The sequence below is a fragment of the Stigmatopora nigra genome, chromosome 9 (assembly GCF_051989575.1).
Source record: "Stigmatopora nigra isolate UIUO_SnigA chromosome 9, RoL_Snig_1.1, whole genome shotgun sequence".
Lineage (NCBI taxonomy): Eukaryota > Metazoa > Chordata > Actinopteri > Syngnathiformes > Syngnathidae > Stigmatopora > Stigmatopora nigra.
The window spans coordinates 6721206-6731974 of NC_135516.1; the positions used below are offsets into that span (position 1 = coordinate 6721206).

Consider the following 10769-nt stretch of genomic DNA (forward strand, 5'->3'; position numbering starts at 1 on the left):
CCCCACGCAACACAAAGCTGAACTGCCAGTTCCGGCTGTAGTGTAGCAGGCTGACAGCGCGCTGCATTTCCTCCCCACTCCACTCCCCAACAGCACATCTCCTACACACTGAGGTTTGCGAGCATCCTTCCCTTCAAGCTATTTTCAAGCAAAACCGCATTGAGCTCGCCGTAGCCTGACCTTCCTGCGGCCTCGCTCGCGGGGTCAAGTAGACATGATGGATTCGTAAGAGCCCCGGCAGGATTCGGTCCGGCTAGACCGGCTATTACCCTATTGATTTTTTTTTTTACTCACAAACTGGCAAATGGCACAACTAATTCATGTCGCACTCAATTAAAAGCTATTAGTATCTCTGTTCAATTCTTAATATTCCGACAGTCCTTTAATTTTGTACTTTTGGGGGGCATTGCCTCTTCTCACAAGGAGCTAAAGTGAGTGCTGCCTGCTCTGATGGGTCTCGCGTTGAGCTGTGACGGGTGACGGTGCGGTGCGCTTGAATACACCGGCTCTTTTGTCCTTCACACTCTGCAGACCGCTGATAGCTCCTCCCCACCCCGCCTCGAGCTGTGTGATGTGCCGGAGTGGGTAGTGTGTGCGTGTGTGTGTGTGTGTGTGTGTATAGGGGGGGGGGGGGGGTTTGGGGGGCTCAGGCAGGTCTGCATTCAGACGCTAGGCCAATGGGACATGGCTACCATCTGTAATGTCCGGACCGGGCCCCTCAAAAAGCATGTCAGCAGTCTAAGGACTGTTTGAGGAGTAAAGTAGCTGAAATTATTTGCACTTGGTAATTCCCTGGAAAAAAATCAAATCAACTGTGCCAGCACATAAGGTATTTTACAACTTGTGTAAAATAAGAACAACATACCTATTCAATCTGTTATAAAGTGGCTGATAGTTGAGATGAAATTGACACTCAAAGGTGAAAGTGGCTATTCCTTGATGCCAGTACGCTACCTGACTCTGAACTAATGCCGGACAAAATGATTCATCACTGTCTCACTGTCCGCTGTGACCTCATCTCACATCACAGCTCAGATGAGATGATGATTACAATCCTAATTGAAGATCCTTACATCTCAACCTTGCGGAAACTGAACTGACTCGTCTATGTAAGAGACGCAAAGCTATTCAAGTGCCCCCAATACCACCTCAAATTAATATTAATCAGTTTATACAGTGATTGGTCAGTCAGTAGCATCTGTAACCTCGCAGGCATTTAATATTGGAACGTCCACTTGTCTGAGAACCAAATGGACAGACACCAACGATTCAACGCTATAGCGCAAATATGTAAACAATTTCTAACATACAAATATGAATGTACCAATGATACATTAAATAATTGTAATTGATTCTAATAAGAACAATTCCTTTATGGTGAAAGGTAAAGAGAAAAGAAGGAAATGAGTTATTTAATTATCTTAACCAAGCCTGTACCCTGCCCTCAATGAATAGATGTGATCTTCTCTTTTTGGGAAGCAATTAAATGTCTTACAGAGGAAACTTTACAAAAACATTCACTGTTTTCAACTTTTGGCCCCAAGATTCGCATGAATTTCTCTACCTTTGAGTCTGCAATAATAAGTTTTTAAACGGTACTTTCACAAATCAAAATGGCATAAAAAGCAATGAATTGAATGCAGCCTAATTCACAGTTTAATGGCAAATTGAACCACCTGAGTTGACCTGCATCCAAATTTGTTAACTGGAATTATGTCTAGCCTTCATTAAAAACAAAACATGCATGCAGCAAACTTGTCAACACTTCATTCAGTCAAAGTGTTTGCATTACAACATTATTTTTTTGAAGTGGAATAGCAGGTGGATATGTAGTTTAAAGCCAAAGCTCGTGCTTTGTAGGACAGTTCTGAGAGATAAATACATTCTTCAGTTTACAATTGTTTTTTTTCATTTTTGTGGAAAAGTGGCATAGTCTATCACTATGATATGCTAGTGCAGTTATAATTATCATATTATAATGATCATATTTGACTGAGAAACATTTTCAGCCAAACATTTAAACCCTATTGCGCCACAGTTCACTTGACTTATGAAGTCTTTACGTTGCAAAATGCAGTGAAGATTTTTGGGGTATTTATTTATCAAACAGCAGGCAGGTAAGCTAAGTATTGAGCGACTTGAGCATCTTGTCTGGGATAAAAGTTGAATCACTTTCTAATGAACGGTGGTGACTTACATATAAATACCGTACCTGGGCTGCTTTTATTATCTGGTCGGTTTCTCGACAAAGCGCCTGGCAGCAGTCCAGCTCAGCCGCGCCACCGAGGCTGCGTTGTCTGAAGTATTTCACCAAAGCTTTGTGCATCCTCTCCCGCAACAAAGAAATCTAGGGGGAGAGAAGGCAGAGAAAAGGAATTGGTAAGGCAGGGAGAGGAAATTAATGGCAGTGTTCAAGAAGAATGATGGAGGGGAATAGAGAAAGCAGTCAATAGCCCATTCTGCAGTACACGGGCCTGACAGGAATTTCACAGTCTCTTGGTTTCTCTGCCCACTCGTGTGCACTCATCAGAATCCAGTCACATCTGGCTGCTAGGATGGGGGGTTAATTTTCTCTAAATGCTTCAGCAGTTTTGTTCTAGCTGAGGCAAACTCTGTGACTGCAAAGCTGATGAGTAAAATATTTCTTCACCCAGTTTAACTTTACACCAATCCCCTCAAGACATATTTTATACGTACACACGCACCTATGAACCCCCCCCCCCCCCCCCCCCCCCCCACCGAAGGCAGAAATTATTCCTAGGCTCTTGGAAAGGCATGCTGCTTGCTTTATTATTTGAACACAGTTTCACGCAAAAAGAGCTTTCCGTCCTGATTGATGACATGGCAGCCCACCCTTCCCACCTCAACTCTTTCTATAAAGCTTAGCTTTGCCTTAGTAATATGTGTGGTAGTGTTGGAAAGTAAAGGAAATTAGCTAAATAATCACTCCTAGAGTAGAATAAAGACAAAAATATGAAGGAGGACCCTTTTAGGAAAGATGAGTATACACAATACAAACATTATCAATATAGGATAAGAAGAAAAACAACACTGTTAGATCTATATTTAAATATTCTAAATAGGGATGTGTTTTAAATAATAACATTTTGAACTTCCATTACCTTGTATGAGACAAATTGAGCATCAAATGTCAAGTTTTCATAGAAAAATTGTTAATGGCAATTAACTTCCAATTGCTGATTTCATATTTTTGTTGTTTTTAATAAGCAAACTAATTGAGACTGAATAAACACTTCCGTAAATGGTTCATGCCAAATGATTCATTCAAGATTAGTACTGTATTTTTTAAGAACAGAAAATAAGGACATGCAGCTATAGTTTTAAGAAGACAATAAAGCCTAAGTACATCTTGAATGGAAAAAGTGGTTAGCACTTGTGCCTTACAGTTCTGACATAATGGATTTAATCCTGGGCCACATCCTTCCGATATAGAGTTTGTATATTTTTCCTTTGCCTGTGTGGGTTTTCTCCATGTACCCTGGTTTCCGATTAAATCCCGACAACAAGAATGTATGCTGATTGAATCCTCTAAATTTTGAAAGTGTGTGTCTGTTCTTTGGGGTGGCAACCAATTCAAATTCATCAGGATAAACGGTGCGGAACATGAATGAACGTTTGAATTTTAGATTTAAGTCTCTACACAGAGATTTGCCACCATCTTGTGCCATCTGGGTAATTTCAAACCTTTTTGGGTGGGCGTCAATTCTTCACGGGCCTTTGGCGCCTTTATGAAACACAAGCTTTGGAATTGTTCAATTGTCTTTTAAAGTCTTCATTTTATTGCTGTAGGTCCAAAAATAACATACTTCCTTGTGACAGCACAATCGTTAATTGATATGAGTTTACCTTGTCAAAGTTTATTTTTTACTGCTTTAGTCTGGTGAATGTCTGGTGGTGATTTTCAGCTCCCAACAATTGTAAAGGCTGTTACACAAGAAGTGCCCCAAGACAGGAACAAATCAATTGCAAGCAACCGCAAAATGTAGTACACACATTTCTAAGTGGGGTATAGAATGTTGGCATTAAACTGTTAGCAAATCAGTCCAACCAAGAAAACAGCAAGCGAGTATGTAAATGTGTTTCAAGGGGTCTGAATCTACATGTTGACATAAGCTTGTTAGAAAGGAAAATAATCTAAATTTAAGCATATATAGCAAAGAAGCCAAGTGGCTGCTGTTGTAAGAGTATTGAGTGAAGACAAACAAAAATGGTGGAGGGCTGAAGCTAGTGTAAAAGGAAATCAGGCTTTGATCATGAGCGTGGAAAATCCTGTGCACAGGATTTTATTTTTGCATGCATTTTGCACCTGATAACATTCATGCAGTTAGATGAGGAATTGCTGAAGTAAATGTATTAGTCAGTTTTTTGGAACAAATAATATGTAGTTTCTCATCTTGAGGAGAGAACAGCTTCTTTCTGACATTAAAGCTGTCAACTGCAATTCTATTCCAATTAAACTGTGTCAGAAACTATAACGATTAAATGGGACAAACACTTGTCTCCATCAAAACGTCTTCTGGTGTTATTTTAGGAGCAAAAAACTCAAGTATGAACTCGCATACAAATATAGCCAGTTTGGTTGGTGGATTGGGGTTAGAAGGAAACAGCATCAGATTTGTGGCACTGGATGTGGGTGGGAATCATCATCTCAAGTAATATTTCATAAATTAGCAAACTGAGAGCTAACCCAAAAGTTTTAGAATTTGGAGTCTCACCAAAATATCTGAAAAAGTATTCTATAATTGAACTAGAGATGAGTCAATCATAAAACATAACAAGATATCTAATAAGTGAGCATTCAATTCAATTCAATGAGCATTTAAAAATCTTGTTGTACTAATATATTAAAGTTAAGATATGCTTTTATTTTAATAATGGCAAAGCTTATTAAAGGCCACTTGGTGACAGTATTGCTCAGCAAACATCTTGATTTAATTAAGTGGCTTTGGATAGTGTAGTACTGTTACTAAATTGTATTTATTTATTTTTAAATCTTCAGCAACAGCTAAAAATATTCACATTTTGCAACAAAGTTTATGCAAGGGTGGAAACAATATACCACATGTCAAATTAGAATGAGAAATATAGCACCCCAAAAGAGAAATGTTTAGTTTTTTTTAAAAATTTCACTCACTTGAAGATGAATAATTGCTGATTATTCCCCTTATAGTAAAACCAAACATCTACAGTGATAAGTTGAACCCAGCAGAAAGAGGGCCTGTAAACATGACAAATGCCTGCCATTGATTTTGGGTTTAATTACTCTATGCAGCTCTGACAAAGCCCATCTGATGCTGTTGTGAAATGTAAATGGAACAAATTACACTTGGTTGCGCATAAGAAAACTGATAGCGTCTGCAGTTTGCATTGTTTACGTACTCTATACGTACATACACTGGAATATGTGTATTTATGCGTGAGAAAAAAAGAGGTGGAATCTCTAAAGTGGAACATGATTCATTGCAGAATGTTGGTTAACTTCAAAGATGTGCTCATTAAAAACATGTGCAATAGGGAATAAGATAAGATATTAATTAGTTAAAGGGTCATCATAAAGCATTTCCTTGCTCAACAAGCAAAGTTTAAAAGTAAGACTTTAAATTCTACATTTATCATATACATTTAGTTAATCTGTTTCATATACTCCTAAAAATGTATAAGAGAAAAAAATAAAACACAAATCCTTGGTCAAGTCTGATTTCCTAACATCTCACAACCACAAACGTTCTTTTCTTACTTACTTTGTTTAAACTTTAAATTGGTCCACTTTACTGTTGAGCAGGAGTCCACAATCCCTTTGAAAACAAGAGTTATAGTTACTATTTTGGAAATGATGAATGTGAAGAAGTAAGAATTTGTGAACATTTTTCTAAACAATCAAAGTTGCTCAAATTACATTTGATATTTTGACTATAATGATTTCTCAGTTAAAATTAAGTAAAAATGGAACACAATTTTCTTCTATTAGTCTTTGCCAGGGTTTCAATTTTCAAATGATGACTTCAACAAAATTCCTCTAAAATCATGTTGACTTATCTTCACATACTTTTATGATACTTATTTATATCTCTCACTGTTTAAACAGCTGAAGGGATTTTAATTGTGTTTAAATGTACAATATCTACACATTTATTGATATAATGAAGTATTCACGTTTTCATATTCTGAATATTGAATGGGTGGTCATCAATTCAGGGTGTATACATCACTTTTTTGTCCAAAGTCCTTTGTGAAAAAGAGGTTAAAATGCTATTGTAGATTATTCTCTAAGTCTGTGTGATTAAAATAACCAATTTTACTTCAAATTGACTTCTTCCCATCGTTTTATTTTCCGGGGAGCATTGTTATGGCATCAAATTTTGTCAAGTGCGAAGACGAAAGCCTTTTCTTTGCTTGACTAACTCTTATCTGGCTAATGGGAGTTGTGTCTGTGCAACTTCTAATTCTTAAATTGTCTCACACCAACAACTTCCTTAAAGTTGCCGCACTTGGATGCGTGCCGGCTTAAGCTCCATTGCCTTTTCTTGTTTTGAACTAATGCATTCTTGATCACCGTTTAATGAAACTATATACCACATGGCGATTTCACATTAGATAAGCCATGTGAAACCCCCATCAGCATAGAGGGCTCTGGATGGGGCTGATAATCCTGCAGATGAAAACCTTACAATGAACAGGGAGGGCTTCGTCTTACAATTCCCGGTGCTTTTAAATCCCAAATCCAAATTATATGTTTATCCCAAAGTGTTGCCGGCCCACAGGTAACAAGCAGCATCCCTTTGCGACACGCATCATCAAATACATCCAGAAAAAAGACTAACAACTGTGAGTTGTCATTTGTGGGAAAAGCACTTAAACAAGATTGACCATGGCTTGTAGCTTTAATTGCCCACAGCTCTTTTGTTTGCATCTTGAGGGGAAGCAATGGAACGAGCAACGTTCTGATGCTAATCCACAAACGAACATTGCCTTTTTTTTGATAATCATACTTGTATCGGACACATCAGGTCATGTGATTAATTGTCAACATAATGTCGCTTCCCTTTGTTTATTTGTTTTCCTCTCACTGTGATGTGAGATGCATGTTTTATCTCTGTGTTGTAGATGGTTATGAATATCTGAATTCAAGGTACTTATTACAAAAACAGTGGAATCTCTTTTAAAGTCATCCATAAAGAATGCATGGGGAAAATGTAGCGTGAAATCTTAAAGGAGTTCAGGAATGAAAGTCATTGTTACACTTATGCTTAGGTACTGAACAATAAAGCGTACATGGTAATAAATGATGTGTCAGGTATTAAAATATATATTTTCGTTCACTGTATCTGAAGCGCCTTTGTATTGTTCCTACATCCATGTAAGGTCACCGATCCTGCCAATTACATTGTCATATCGCCTTGTCACGGCCGACTGGAGCACAAAGAAAGTACATAAGAATAGCTGTCACTCACTTAACTGTTACCAAATGTTACAGGTCTTTTTCTTTACCTTAACTGCTGTCAAGTGGTTATGTTTTAGGTCTTTGTCTTTTATGAGTCCACCAAGAGGGTTAATGGCTGAGTTTTCTCTTTTTGGAGCACATTTTGTCAGTCTCTAATCACATATAAAATGTATTGTCAATTTAAAGAAAACATGCGATCGTGTAAGTGGTTTGGGACCTTTTTTTCCAGAAGGTACCTTTTTGTATTCAGCCTGAAGTTTATGATTAATGAGCTCGGATACTGTACTTCATCAATGATATATACATGTTTGATTTTGCTTGAGAAAATATGGTCAAATTTATCATATATGGTTTATACTATATGTTGGTAATTGGGCCACATTTGACATATTCTATCTCTGGTAACCTCCATTACAACTTTGCAATTGTAGAAACTATAGAAATAAATCAATCAGGAGTAATACCTCGGTTGATTGTTATATATTTGAAAGTGTACACATGGATAAAACCTGTTTTAATAGACAGGCATTTCTGTTTTAGTTGGACAAACTTAGTTTCTAAACATAGACCAGCCGAGAAGGCCTCGCTGGTACATTGCTGACATTTTCTCATTCCAGTTACCTTAAGTCCTTTCAGCACAGCCACCTGACCTGTCACCTGATTTTGCTGTATTTCCATTTCACCCTGTAAGGTTAAAGGGAGAAATCCACAAGAGAGGGTTGAATTTCCCTTGACACTCATGCACATAATGTACAACAGGTAACGGGGCTATGCCTCTATTGACCCTGACCTGCTGTTCTTCCGTGAAGGTGAGCTCTCGCCTGTGCTTTAAGTCTGACCGAGTGAAGCTGTTTGGGACTGCAGTTTGAGTCCCCCTGCTGAGTGGGAAGGGGGACAATTTCGACCGGCTCATAGTTAGTGAGCATCTGCGTCCTTTTTTCGCACATCCCTCTGACTGGATTGATATTAAACACCTTATGCTAAATGTATAGAAATAAATGAAGAAATCAATAATTATTTAGATACTTCAAGTCTCCAATACAATTAAGATTAGTTCAGTGCCTTAATATAAGTAGGATATTTACATTCGTGCTTCTCTGCATAAGAGAATATTTTTTTAAATGGGTTAAGAAAAATTTATCAATTAAAAATATGATAAAATGAATATAAAGCCACGACTGAAAGAGAAAATAGATAAATAAATAAAGCTGGACAGTACCTCTCCATGTGCCGCTTTGATTTGATCGATGATGTCCATTTGCAACTCCTGCGCCTTTCTAACAGTGGCAATTTCCACTTTGAAGACAGACGTTGTCCTTCATGGGATGATTCAAAACTTTAACTTGAGTCGCTTTCTGTTGGGTTTGTTCATTGTGTCCTTTTTACTTGTAGATGACATTTCAGGTAGAAATTGGTTTTTAAACCAGGTCTTTCACCTGGGTAAAAAAAAAGAAATGATACATTGTCATTAACTCTTTGGCTTCCATCAATGGCATATTCATTTCAACCGTTTCCAAGGATGTTTTGATTTTCTTCAATAGAAGTGATAATGAACAACTTCATCCTTGAATGGCAAACCTAAGCGCTCTATATTGGTCATAAGTTTGGACAACATGAACATTGGATCTTGCAATATTGATCTGATGATGCATACATTTCTCATTCAATTATGTATGACTGCTCCAGCTATTGAGTATATGGAAACCTATACACTAAGTGGTAAAGGTTTGAAAAGGAAATGGAATTTGTAACATTAAATAAAAGGTAAGTGTGTTTCTTCATTCTAGCAATACATCTGAGGAACTTTCTTTGCAGCAGTTTAAGGATGGAGTAATTCTACTTTATTTCATTCTTATTTTTTTTTTTTTGGTTACAGACGTTGACCTCGCTCCACACTTGAAGGAATGCTACATTGCACACTACACTGCTTTCCATTTTTCAGGATTTTTTCCCCCCGCTATGCATCCATTTTTTAGTTATATCCTAATTATGTCCAAGCTGAACCTTATACCAGTTGGCTTTGGGTGAGGTGCAGGGTACACTCTGGATTGGTGGATCTTAGCCAAAATTAGGGTATGTTACCTTTCCAGAAAAAAGTGGGACAAAGCTAGAGTACCTGCACAAAACCCCTAAACAAACACAGGGAGAACATGGGAAACCCACCACGGAAAAATAGGCCGAGATTAAAACCTTAACTTCAGAAATGACGACAAAGCTTCTAGTTCTATTTCCATTCCATTTATCTTACGTACCGTGCATCCTCGTAAAGGTTTTGGGGGTTGCTGGAGCCTATCCCAGCTGACATTGGGCGAAAGCCAAACTAGATTTTATTTTTCATGGGAATGCGTCTTTAGTTACCAGCTGTTTGCCTGGTTTTGCTGACATTTGTTAACCATCCCTTGCAGCTCCTATATGTACTACTAACACTAAGGTAGTAATGACTTATGAGCAGGCCACAAGTGTGAGGTTGTCCGCCGGTAATATTTGGGAGGTCTGCATTGTGAGAACATTGAAATCTGTGAACCAGACTTAAACGTTTGTGTATCACAAACAAACACTTGTTTCTATTTACCAAAACAAAGCTGCTTGAAATATACGTGGAGGTAGAAGCATCGCTGCATAAACATCAGGACGCAGCAGATGTAGTTGGAACAAACACCCGCTCTATTTGAATAATTTGACTCTGAAAAGTAATTACATAAAATTATTTGGCTGTGAAACGTCTTCAGCGACTCCTTTACTCTCATTGGGGAGTATGGTCGTATAGACTGACATGTTTTGTTTTTCCAAATGTCAAGGATAGAAAAAAAAAAAAAACACCAGAAAATGTCAGGGTGGGAAAAGGGCCCCATCTAGAGGTAAATACTGAGTAAAACATAATACATGCTGCATGGTATAGTACAAAAATTGAGGCATCAAAGATTGTTGCATATTGGCTCTGATCGCTATAATGCACAGGATAAATGAAAGAAAAAAATCTATAATGTATGATTGAGGTGTATTACAAAAACTGTATTTTCTCTGATCACTGCTAAATATTTTTTATCAATGTGAACAAATGTATACTCAAGTCATTAAACAACTTTGGTTTTCTGTCCCGCTTATCCTTTCAAGTGCTGCAGGGGTGCTGGAGCTTAGGCAGAGTACGCTCTGAGTTGACTGCTAGCCAATTGATCGGCACAATGGACCCACTAACCATTCTTGTTTACACCTAAACACAGATTAGAGTGTTTAAGCAGGCCAAAATTCATGTTTTGGGGATGTGGAAGCAAGCCAGAGTATCCAGAGAAAACCCACACAGGCACAA

General features: G+C 37.9%; 1 protein-coding gene across 4 annotated transcripts in view; it reads right to left on the reverse strand.

The window, feature by feature from the left end:
- klhl14 (kelch-like family member 14) overlaps window positions 1-10769 on the reverse strand; it is a 59399-nt gene that overhangs the window by 24707 nt on the left and 23923 nt on the right. For all 4 annotated transcript variants that reach the window (XM_077725299.1, XM_077725298.1, XM_077725300.1 and 1 more), the window contains exons 5-9: window positions 8682-8898; window positions 8253-8442; window positions 8084-8146; window positions 5763-5816; window positions 2213-2347 (exon numbers count right to left, since the gene is read on the reverse strand). The gene's annotated coding sequence lies outside the window, so the exon portion shown is untranslated. The remainder of the gene's footprint in view (window positions 1-2212; window positions 2348-5762; window positions 5817-8083; window positions 8147-8252; window positions 8443-8681; window positions 8899-10769) is intronic.